This window comes from Pan paniscus, chromosome 16, assembly GCF_029289425.2.
Source record: "Pan paniscus chromosome 16, NHGRI_mPanPan1-v2.0_pri, whole genome shotgun sequence".
Taxonomy (NCBI): Eukaryota; Metazoa; Chordata; class Mammalia; order Primates; family Hominidae; genus Pan; species Pan paniscus.
Window position 1 is genome coordinate 26,018,239 of NC_073265.2, and position 12,934 is coordinate 26,031,172.

General features: G+C 38.2%; 1 protein-coding gene across 4 annotated transcripts in view; it reads left to right on the forward strand.

Annotated features, from left to right (window-relative positions):
• The window catches only part of CDIN1 (CDAN1 interacting nuclease 1), a 231,398-nt gene that overhangs the window by 216,105 nt on the left and 2,359 nt on the right, over nt 1-12,934 (forward strand). The gene's annotated exons all lie outside the window — the stretch shown is intronic.

Genomic DNA, 12,934 nt, shown 5'->3' on the forward strand with positions numbered 1-12,934 from the left:
GGCCATAAAAAAAGAATAAAGCCATGTCATTTGCAACAACATGGATGGAACTGGAGGTTATTATGTTAAGTGAAATAAGCCAGGCACAGAATAACAAATATCACATGTTTTCGTTCATATATCAGGGCTTCAAAAGTTGATCTCATGGGGGTAAAGAGTAGAGTGACAGCTATCCAAGGCCGGGAAGAGTGTGAGTTTAAGAGGGTGGGTGGATGAAAAGAGGTTGGTTAATGGATACAAACATACAGTCAGATAGAGGAGTAAGTAAGTTTTAATGTTCAATAGCAGAGTAGGGTGACTGTAGTTAACAAAAGTGTACTGTGTATTTCAAAATAGCTAGAAGAGAAAACCTAAAGTGTTCCTAACACATCAAAATGATAATTATTTGAGGTAATGGATACCCTAAACTCTCTGGATCATTACACATTCTATCACATGTACCCTATAAATACACAAAATTTTATATACCAATAAAAGTAATAAAAACGTTTTAAGTTTTTGGTCTAATAGGAAATGTATTCAAGATGGTACAATGAAACTTCATTGCCCTGAAATTGGTGTATGCAGCCCTTCTTTGTTGTGTAAACTAGACTTAAATGTTCAAACAGGCACAGCAGTGTCATGTTATTAACAACAGAAACTTATATTTAAATAACATTTAAGTCACTGACATCACCAGGATTTTCTGTCTAGTCTCTTTTAAAGTAGAGTTTCTCCTGGTCTCATGAAGCTGATCAGCTCTTGTTTTTATTTATTTTTATTATTATTTATTATTTTTATTTATATAGTCTCACTCTGTTGCCCAGGCTGGAATGCAGTGGGGCAGTCATAGCTCACTGCAACCTCGAACTCCTGGGCCCAAGCAATCTTCCCATCTCAGCCTCCTAAAATGGTGGGATTACAGGAACGAACCTGTGCACCTGAACTAGCTCTTATTTTTCAAGGCAGAAATGACCATGTGAAATGGTTCTTCCTGCTCTCTAGCTCAAAGAAACATCTTATCTAGTTATAAATTTAGGAAATTTTCTGACCTAGTTTACTCACATTTCCTACCCCTCAGTTCTGCGTTACAAATTTTCATCCTGGGTAAAGTATGACCTTGTATTGCCTTTGGTTAGTACTTTACAGATAACAGTTTTCTTTTTCCTACTGAGTTCATTTCCAGATCTCTGGACAGAGATCTTGTCTACTGATGGAAAGATCTGTGGTGGGGATTTAGTGGAGAAGAGTTCAGAAAATTTCTTTATTAGATTCTACTGTTGGGTGGGGTTTTTGGCATCAGGCAACAATGAACATACACAGATTCAGTTGTTATGAAGTTTATTCTCAAATCCACCTTGAACTTCAGGGCACAAATGCTATTCTATTCACTTTATAGATAGAGAAATCTTGGGGCTATGCCAGGAAAATAAATCTGGAGTAGTCAGTCATGGATTAGCTGCAGGGGCATCACATTTACTAGAATGCCTTACTCTCGTTGTGTTTAGGAGGGAACCAAATAGAAAAAAATTACAAAGCCCAGAACTGCAGAATGATTCACAAAACCTCAAGAATGACAGGTAAGATATTTTCCACCACACAGACCCTCAGCACAACCAGAATCGAGTGCAGGATGGCCTCCCAGACCTGTCTAGCACTGGCATCCCGTCCCCTACCAGGCATCTGTCTGCTCATGCAGTCAAGCCTCTTCTGTTCACCTCAGATGTTCATACATCGGGGCTTGAAATCCCCATGAGATGTTGCCCTGTCGGGAACCATCCTCTGGAGCTGGACCAGTGTGCCTTTTTACTCCCTAAACAGAGCATCCCTCTTCGTTTGGAAATGTCTGTGGCTCAGAACTTCATCTTGCAGATCCAGCATTAATTAAGCTATGCCTTTAAAATATAATCAGGTACCATCTTTACAGACTTAAAATTTCTAACTATAAAGTTGACCTTTGAAGTTCACATATTTGCATTTTCCTTTTGCTGAGCTTAATTTTCTATTTTGCTATCATGACTCTTTGAAGAAAAGGCAGAGTATAAATACATTAAAAGCCGCACAACCAACATATAGAAACTGTAAGATTCTCATTTTCTTAAAGGAGCACTATTGAAAATGGTGCAAAGATCGTTTTGTAGAGTTTGTATGTTACGGAAAAGTAGAGCTGTGAAGAACACAGATGCCTGCTGAACCTAGGAATGACATAGGCATTGTAGAGATGGCAGTTGTGGTTCAATGAGTGCAAATCCATGTGTCATATACAAATACAGTTCACTTTAATAGTTTGCTATCTCTTCACTCATCTTCAACACCTTAAGGTATTTGGAAAGGGAGGAAGAAATAAAACAGATGAACCTGCTGAGATATGGCCAGGAACAGTAGTACTTCATTTTGATTGATGTTTTTACAACCTTATCTTCTAGATAAAAGCGACTGTAAACAAAAGCCTACCTAAACTGATTGTATTTAAAGGAAGCAAGAGCCACCTGTGTGCAGCAATTGGCTCCCAAGTGCAGTCTTTCCTCCTAGCAGCCAATTCTTGCTGCTCACAGCCTTGCAGCCACCACTTTAACCATCAGCAGTGTTACTTACAGGGACTAGTACTCTTGGTTTCTACCACTCTTTAAACCACAGCATCATCTCCCCCTTAATATCCTAGACAGAATAGATTCCTACCAGCAATCCCAGCAATCTTGCAATTCGCTCTTCAGAAGTGTACAACTTGGACATATTTTTAAGGCTCATTTTCTTACCTTTAAAAATGACTTTCCGTGGCCAGGCATGGTGGCTCATGCCTGTAATCCCAGCACTTTGGGGGGCCGAGGCGGGCAGATCACCTGAGGTGAGGCGTTCAAGACGAGCCTTGCCAACATGGTGAAACCCCGTCTCTACTAAAAATACAAAAATTAGCTGGGCATGGTGGTGCATGCCTGTAGTCCCAGCTACTCAGGAGACTGAGGCAGGAGAATCATTTGAACCTGGGAGGCGGAGGTTGCAGTGAGCCAAGATCACACCACTGCACTCCAGCCTGAGTGACAGAGCAAGACTCCATCTCAAAAAAAAAAAAAAAAAAAAAAAGACTTTCCTTCATTATATAGTAGAGAGTTATTAGCAAAAAAAAAATATATATATTTTCCAAATGAGTAGTAACACTGACATCTTCTTCTAGGGCAAGGGACTGTAGAGTGATATTCATTTGTGTATTCATATATCCACTCAACAAATATGTATTGGCTGACTCCTATGTGCCACTGAAATACAAGCTGCCCTCATGAAGCTTACATTTTAAAAGAAGTGTTTGTTTGATAACTGCAAGGCCAGGTTATCCATAATTTTTGAAGACCCATTTTTAAAATCATTTTTCCTTATCTGATCATTTTTTCTAATGATCTAGACATTTCTAACTTCTAATTTATTTTTTCCCCTTTCTGGCATTTGCCTTCATGAATCTGCAAAATTGGGATGTTTTGCTTTTGGGGACTAGGTTGGCTAGCCAAAGAGATTTTCCTTATCATTAAATATTTCTTGTGAATAAGAGAAAAATTTAACTGCCCATTTAGAGTGAGTTGGGATCTGACATACCAAAGCATTGTGTCACATTTGGTTAATGATAGATTTATAGGGCAAACATGTATCAGCCCTAATCCTTCAGTTATTTGACTTTGCCGAGGATGAAATTCCAATAATTTTTTATTTTAAGCAGACTTTTATATATCCAAAACCCATAAATCTCTTTGTTCCTTGAGATAAACATCTGACCGAACTCTGGGTTACCCTGTGATCCTTTGAGAACTATGCCAAGGAAAAAGAAACTCCATTCCCTCCATTAGCGAATAATTAAGGGCTACTTGAAAAAGACATATTTTGGGTAAGCAATATTTATGTAGTCTTTTCCATTTTATAATGTGTTTCTAATTTCTAATATTCAGAAAGTTAGAAATGGAAAGTTCAGAAATCACCTCAAAATTCATCAGAGCAAGTCTGATGGTTGATTAACTGGCAAACACCAAAATGGACTGCACCACTGTCGCCAGGCCTTGCCAACTCCATGATCACTATCCATTATGGTTGTCATATCAATTATAAATTCTCTGGCATCAAACACTAAATCAGCTGAAATGATGGGTTTGCCTTTGGCGTGTTTCCCTGGGGAAATAACTGAGAAAACATGTAATAATTCACACAACCAATTTTGTTAAAACAAACACCCCCAACTTTTGGAAGAAGGCTGGGGTATAAATTCCAGATCGATGGACATGATTTGCACCCAGTGTCCACATGAAGTATTCTCTCGTTTTAGTACTTAAGTAAGTGTTTTCAAAGTAAACATAACTTCGGGTACTTTGTTACTTTTAGGGTTTCTATGTCTTTTGCTGTGTTTGCTGTCTCTCTCTTCCCATTTGAGAAGGTGTTCTGTCTTCTCCATGCATCCTGTTTGAAACAGAACCACAGCTATTGTCCTGAAACTCATCCTCCCGTTTCCCAGTGAAATCATCTCAATATACTTCTGACCCCATCATCCCTCTATGTCTCTCGGAACCCCTAACCTCACCTTTCCCTCCCCTCAAAAATGGATGTATCATGGAGAAAGTTTAAAGGGCTGATGTGAATAAATACAACATAGTTAAATAGTTGCCTTTTCCAGGAAGACTTCTAGAATCATTGTCATTGCTCTAATTAGTCTTTTACTGTGAACCCTTTGGCATTTTGTTTATTCAAGTGATATAGTTTACTCTGAAAATGTGAAGAGATATTGATTACTATGTTAAGCAATTTATGGAGAGGAGCTTTTCTTCTGTGACTTGTGCTCTATGCAGGATGGATAGACAAGCTTGTATGTAGATTCTTAGAGGTAAATGCAGAGGGGCTGACCCAATCCAGGAGTAAACATTTCTTCTAGAAAACAGAGACTAAAGACAACAGATTAAAGACAAAATCACTTCTGCCTTTGTTTTCTATTGTAATCTTCTGAGAAAAGATAGAGTTACAACAGGCTAGAAAGATTATAAATATAGCATCTATCTATATCCAATATAGAACAAAGCAAAGTAGAAATTAAGTACTTTTTCAGGTAATTTAACATGGATGTGAAAATATCAAGGTATATAATCACCATGGAGAATTTCAGAGTGTTGTGGTTGTATATTTATATACATTTAAATTTTTGTTCAAAATAACATTTTCTTTGTGGCATAAAGGCCCAAAGTGAATCAGTATTTATCATATGCTTTTACTTTTTTATTTTCAAAATTATAGAAAGTTGTTTCAAAGAGATAAAGTTGCACTTTTCATAGCCAACATGCATAGATTGAGTGAGAATACTCATAACTAGGTTCTCTTTCTTTGGTCATTTCAGTCTGCAAATACAGACCTGGCAAGGTAAGAAAAAGTAGATGAAACAACCAAGTTATCATATTTTAACTTCATTTCTACAAAAAAAGAATATTTGTATTGTATATTAAATTGACCATAGTGCCAGAACTTTATGATGTTATATTACATGATCACTAATCTATTATTATTGTACACATATTTACACACAGGCATAAATATACACATACTTTGCATATAAACATGTGCAAGCATATTTCACTTGGACTGAAAAGTTATTTACAACTCTGTCTGGATATACATACAACAGTGATTAACAAGTGCATAACCAATCTACAACACGTAGATTAAAACTAAATAAACAGTGTAAGAGTTTATTTTAAAACAATTACAAGATGTTTTATGTTTCTCCTTCATCGTGAACTATGTGTTTGAAAACGCACTCTTCATAAAAACCACATGCAAGTCTTTTTGATGGTGAAACAATCGACTTCCAACAGCCACATGTCTGCACACATCCTCAGAAGATAGCACAGACCCCACACAGCAACTCAAAATGAGAAAGAGAAAAAGAAATATATATATGATTATGATTATACATATATATGTGTGTGTGTGTATATATATATGTGTGTGTGTGTGTGTGTATATATATATATATATGATTCTCTGCTGTTCTTGTTTTAGAGAAGGAGTTTTTTATTTGCCTATGATTGAAATAAAAAATTTGGGCTAGGAATGAAGGTTTCTGTATGTTTTTATTGTTTGATGAAGACCCTCATGAACAAGAAACTTGACTAAAATTATCAGATCATTCCGTAGTCTACTTGTCATTCTTCAATTGAGAATTGTTTGTTTCATTGACTAGATGCAGATTTATATTGTAGGACTCTACTGCACTGAGAATCCTTGTTTATGCAATTATGGTAATTCAGCTCATTGGGAAGAAAAGTATTAGGTCAATTTCAGGAGTTTCCATGATTATAGGTAGAGAGACAAATTATGTAACAGTACATAAATCCCACACCTTTCACCGTCTTATTACCAAAAGAGATGTAAAAGCATACTAGTTTAAAAAATATATGTAGTGGTTTTCTCATAGAGCTGAAAACATGGGTAAGCCAAGTTAATGGCACAAACATAAGATGCATCTGTATACTAGAGGTATTTTAGGAGCAAAACTGGGGCCTTTGGGGCATACTGTATCACCCTGTTTAACAAGTCTGAACCTTCTTTTCTGGGAAAACAAATCTCTACCTCATACGCTTAGACCCGTTGCTTCCCTCAGTTTTCCTCATAACTTATTCCAGCTGTTTATTTCCATTTATATGAACAAGCTGTGGCAGTGTTCTGGATTTACTCCTCTTCCCTCATGTTTAGATTCTGCCCCATAACTTCTGAACCCCTTCACAGCGTGAGACATTTCTCTTCTCTGAACTTTATGTAGTGATTCTGTAATTCTCATTCCCTAGCTTACTTCCACCTGTTTGTCAAAGGTTTAAAATATGCTCCCTCAAAAGTAATTATTTTCATTTCTTTTGCCAGAATTATGGGTTGCTTTTCCATCTACTTCCTAAATGTGGTGATACTTAAATTGAAATAAGTAGCCAGATAAACTTTTTAGCGTGAAACTATTGACATCAAACTTAGAGTTATTCCCTGTGTAGATAGGTGGATCCCAACTCATATACTGGGGTTTTGATCAGTTGCCTTGCTTCTGGACCCCTGCTTGCCTGTCACCTATCCAGGTGTAGTAAATATTTTTCAGAGTCAAATGACTGTTATAAAATGCTATATAAACACAAGGTATAATGAGACAGTAAAGCATAGTAGTTACAAGGGTAAGCCATAGAGCCAGGCGGCTTGGGTTCGAAACCTGGCCCTTTTTGGGCCCCAGTTTCTTCATCTGTAAAATGAGGATAGTCATAGTGCCCTCCTCATAGGGTGGCAGTGAGTACCAAATTAGTCTGTACATGTAAAAGTTCTTGAAACACTGCTTGCTCAGTAAATATTAGTTACCTCTTTGTTGTTGATTATTGAGATCTTATATTATTTTATATGTACTTAGCATCTTTATAGACATAATGATTTGTCAAGGGCTCCCTGAAATCTGTGGAGATCTAGAAGCTCAGCTGGCTTCAGGAAACCAACGAGGGGTTATTGGGGTTAATTTAGCAAGATGATATCTAATAGTATGATTCGAAACCTCTAAATTCCTTCATCTACCTTTCTTTTCAACAGTCTCTGAAGAGGATGCCTTGAGGAAAAGTATAACAATAGAAAGTTAATAATCTTCTCCATTCTCCATAAGTAAAGATGCCTCATCCTAGTAATTCCTGAATTATAGGATAGTGTTAGAGGCGTGGCAAGGAAAGGGGAGTATTTAGTTTTATACTTAAAAAAAAAAAAGAGTAAGCAAGTTCTTCCTGAATTTGGGGAGCCAAATTTTCTGTCTGAACCACTGAGTTTCTCAGAGAGTTATAGGAAACCTTGAACAGAAAGATACTTATATCATATTCTGTCCAACATTCGCAATCTGGAATCCTCAGGGCTTATCTGAGGATAGCTAGATTTTTCTCCAAAACTAAGAATTTACTCACTGAAGTACCATTTTTAAAACATTCTTGGTGATAATCTTTTAAAAATACATTAACAGCTTTCACTGCCTTTTTTTAAACTGAACAAAATGTAAGCAGCATTTGTGTTTCCTGCACTGTCCTCAACACCTGTTGAGATCGACAAAGCCTGCTAGCCCCAACACCAAACAGCCAGGGACTCTCACAGTTGGGGCATTTTTATGTCTCTCTTCACTGCTTGCCAGCAGGAATTCACCTTGACTGACAAAGTGTTCTCCCTGTAACCAACTCCTTCAAATATGCAGCTTCAGGAACCCAATAACCAAGTTTACCAAAACAATAGAACTGGAGAAAATATGGAGAATTCTTTATTTTATGTAACCTTAGCATCCTAGATATGCAGCAAGGAGGAGTATTGCTGTATAGTGCAAGTTAGGAGCTAAGAAGCTCAGTTGGTATACCTGGCACTGATCCTCAGCATCAGAAAGTGACAGAGAACAGTGGGGACTGTGGCAGTCCCGCGAACCTAGGTTATATCTGAAGGGGGCAGCTGTTACTTATCTTCAGTTGCTTGTTGCCAGATTGATTAGTTTCTCAAAAAAAGCTAAATATGCAGGATTTTGTGTAAACATTCCCAATTTGTATGCATTGGTTCAATTTTTTAAAATTAATGAAAGCCCAGCCTTGATTTAATAGATCTACTGATGTCACTATTTTGCAAGGCCGCTCACTCCATGTTTTTGAAAGTTTCAGTTATACAAAAAATTTTATTTGTGTGGAATCAAAATCTAATTCTTGGCTACTTTCAAGCATTGTCCTAAGTCTGCACTTGAGAGCTACAGCATGAATCAAATTCTTCCTCCATAAGAGCACTCTTCAAAATCAGAACATGATGAGTGTGTTAGTGAACCTTGACTGTTCATTTCTAAATCAGACATACTCTTATTCTAACCATTCCTCAAATATCCTAGGATTCTCCTTTGGTTGACTTTCAAACTGGAGACATTCCCTTAAAATATGACACCAGAACTCTCCAAAATGCCCTAGGTGTGGCTTAACCATTGCAAAGGACACTGACTCTCTTTTTCTGGTTAAAGTCTAACATTCTATCACCCTGTTTAGTAAACCGATCACTACCTCATAGTGAGTGCATCACAAACTGCCTTGGTTCTAAAACTGGTTCCTCCACTTTTTAGCTGTGAGACCTTAGGCAATCTACTTAATTGTTCTATGCCTTGGTTTTTTTACTCGTAGAACAGGGATAATAATTGTACCAACCTCATGGAGTTGGCATACAAATTAAGTGGTTCGATATATATAAAGTACTTCTATATATATTAAAGTGCTTAGAACAGTGTTGGGCACATAGTAAGTGGGGTGAAAGTGTTAATAATGAACATTGTTGTAACTATATTATTTTCACTATAACCTGTAAGTATGCCACTAGTGTGCTCACTCTGGTCATTAATAAAATTGCCATGCCGAGGCAATGGCTGACCCCTGCCTGCACCCCTGTCTCTAGACTCGCACTGATTCAATAACCAATGCAAAGCTGTCTGATCATCTTAGTGCTAACCCTGTATTGCCCATCTTGTCCTTGAGGGTATCTTTCATGTACCAGGCACTGTGTTAGGCATGGAGGACATGAATACAAATAAAACCTGGTCTTTACCCTCAACAGGGTCCCAATATAACAGACAAATGGTGAAACAGAGGGATACTCACTAGGAAACAGGTATGCACAGAAGGGCCAGCTTTAGTTCCATCGTCTCTGATTGAATTTCTCTAAATACCCTAAAATGAAATGAAACCAGAGAATCACTTTTTTTTTTTTTTTTTTTTTCAGAGTCTTGCTCTGTCACCCAGGCTGGAGTGCAGTAGTGCAGTCTCAGCTCACTGCAACCTCCGTCTCCTGGGTTCAAGAGATTCTCCCACCACAGCCTCTCGAGTAGCTAGGACTACAGGCGAGCACCACCACGCCTGGCTAATTTTTTTGTATCTTTAGTGGGGACGGGGTTTCACCATGTTGGCCAGGCTGGTCTCAAACTCCTGACCTCAAGTGATCGGCCTGCCTCAGCCTCCCAAAGTGCTGGGATTACAGGTGTGAGTCACTGTCCCCAGCCAAGAAACACATTTTGAACATATTTATAAGGGGTCATTACTTATGAAAAACCTCATCTTTCTTGCCTTCATGGTCTGTGATGGCTCTTGGCTTTCACCTCCCATTTTTTCAAGGCGTATTTGTTGTTTTTGCTAATTTGGTGATATTTTATTTGCAAACAAACTTACTTATTCAAACGTCATTCACATTCTAGTCGCTGCTTCCCAGGAGTCTTTAAAATCCATTGGGGGTCTTGGATCTTATTACTTGACCATGAGTATAGCAACCATAAAATTATAGTCAACTTTAAAAAGTGTTTCCAGAATCAATTCAGATGTCCATGGACACCCATTCCTGAGGGTCTCCCAGCTGGCAGGGAGGGCTGCAATCTCAGTAGCAGACCAACCTCTGCTGTGCATATCTTCTCAGACCCAAGGACTCTCTTTTCTCTTCAATGTTGTTAACAAAGTGTCTTTGATTTTTATTGGTCACAAAGGTTGTATTTGCCTTCCCAGTGATCTCATTTTTGTCTAGTGGTGCCACAGTATATAAGAATAGGCATCAAAAAGGGGAAATGGTTCAACCCAAAAGTCTGCATTTGACCTAAATAAAAATTTTCTAGGGTCCTATTTTACACCTCTTCTACCATTTTTGATTGCTTGATATTTCAAATTAGCAACCAAAACTTCCCCCCTCCTGTTACTTCAGATAACCCAGAAATTGATTATATAAAGTTGCTTCATGTGGTCAGCCTCTTCATAAACAGGTAGGTTGCTGAAAGATTATCTCGTCAGCATCTGATAATCTCTGGATCCTGAGCTGTTGAAGAAGGCTCAGAAATGCACTAAAGTAGGTGCTGGGAATAAGGCCAGATCTTGTTCTGCCATTAAATTTCCAAACTTATCACCCTCTAAAGTCCTTACTGCTTTTGTCACCCAAAGACCACATAATTTGAAAGCCTATCAATCTCTATTTACAAAGGGACATTGTTTCCTCATTCTTAATTAATTAGAGACATATTGTCAATCAGAGGTTTTGAGCTACATTGACAGAGGTAATGTTACCTAACCTAAACATAGTTCCATAAGAAACACAAAACTTAGGTAGACAGTAGAGTCTTATTAATGAATCCTACTCAAAATGTTCATAGATCTGTGTTGGTATCTTTAGGGAATCCTGGTTGTGAACCACTGCATGAAATGTTCAGGTTCACAATCTTGCAAAACCTTTTTGAGTTGCAGGAATATCTGTTGCCTCACAAGTGAAACAAGTCCATTTTCTTGAGCACTGAGGTGTTCCCCAGCCTGGCTTTTCTGCCTAGAAAATGCCATTTTCGTAAAGAGCTGTCATGCTTCGTGTCCTTTGGCTTATGATTTAGCTGTTCAAAGAAAGTGCAGGCTGCTCTCACTCGCTCAGTGCTGGTGATATGTGTTTTTGTTTTATTAAATCTTTAAAATACTGGGCTTGTTTTTTATGACCTCCATATATTCTTTTGTTCTTCTCTGTGACTTGTTAGATCACAGTTTTTTTCTTCCTTTGTGAAAATATTAGCGCCTTTCTGAAGAACATCATGGTCTCCAGAATGGCTGTATAATAAAATGGAAGAATGTGTTGAGCTTAATGTTAGATCTGTCAAGGCCGTGACTCAGGGGTGCTTCACTGATGGGAAGGTTTGTGGCTTCTCAGACATGGTCCACAGAATCACAAATCTTTCTGTTCTTGCCAGACTTGTTTTGACAAATCTGAGATCATTTGACACTAATCATAGAGCTCTTTGTAAAATAAAGGTACCAATGGTTTATGTTCCAATTACAGACAAGTGTTTGTGATTAAAAGTTACTAAGAAACCCTCGGTTAAATGGAAGCAAGTTCTTCTGCAGGTGTGAGCTTCGTCTTGTATGCATTTGAGCCTGGGGACCCACACACCTGTGCACAGGTAGCCTAATTCTACTGACCCCAAAGGAATCTCTTCTTTGGGGATGCTGAGGAAGAAGAGAACATCTGCAGCTGATAAATCTCAGTGGGCCTGGTGCTCCAAGGCTTCTAATTATACCCAGTTCCTACTTCTTCTAGAACAAGATCAAGTGATGAGCTGCCATCTCATGGTTCTGTACCTGCACAGAGGGGAATCCCAAAGTTTTAAATAATCTTGAATACAACTTGGCTACCCCACTAATGTGGATCCCCAAATAAACCAGGCCGTGACATCCAATTGAACTTGTCCCTGTGCATACAGTATCTCGCAGCCCATCCTGTATTGTTAGTTTTGGCAAGTACACTACAGCATATAATAAATCATGGAAGGCAAAAGCTTTTTGGCCTAGCATGGTTCAGCCTGCTGTAATGTTAGAATACAGAAAGCAGTTCTGTTTTTAGACATGCTTTTACTAACCCAACATTCATAATTTATTATTTCACTGTAAAATTCCTGCAACACTACACCAAAAGTAGTGCTGCCCTTTAATTAAGTGCCCTCGGTAGGAAAAACGTGAAACTCATGTGCAAAACATCTCTCTGTGTGCAGTGATTGATAGTGATTACATCTTTATGAACCCAGCCTAAAGGTCTCAACTTCCTGATGGGTGAAGTAGTCCATAGGGCCACTTCCTGAGTCTGCCTGGCGGGGATCAGTCACTGCTAACAAAATTGCAGATAATTCAGAGGGCACAACTTAGAAATGCTGAGGTTTTATTAAGCCCATAGCGATCTATACTTTGTCACAAGCCTATATGACCTTATTCCTCATTTCCGTAAGCACCAATGACCAAACTTTATGCTGTGTCCACACTTAAAGAAGTTGTAATGCAGAGAGTAAAGGGACCCAGTGTGTCATATGGATGACAGGAGGTACTTCCAGCCCAATGGGTGCATAAGTAGAACAGTATAGCCAGAAGAGGACCATAAGTTGTTGCATTTTTTTAAATTCTGTTTTCAAACATTCTTT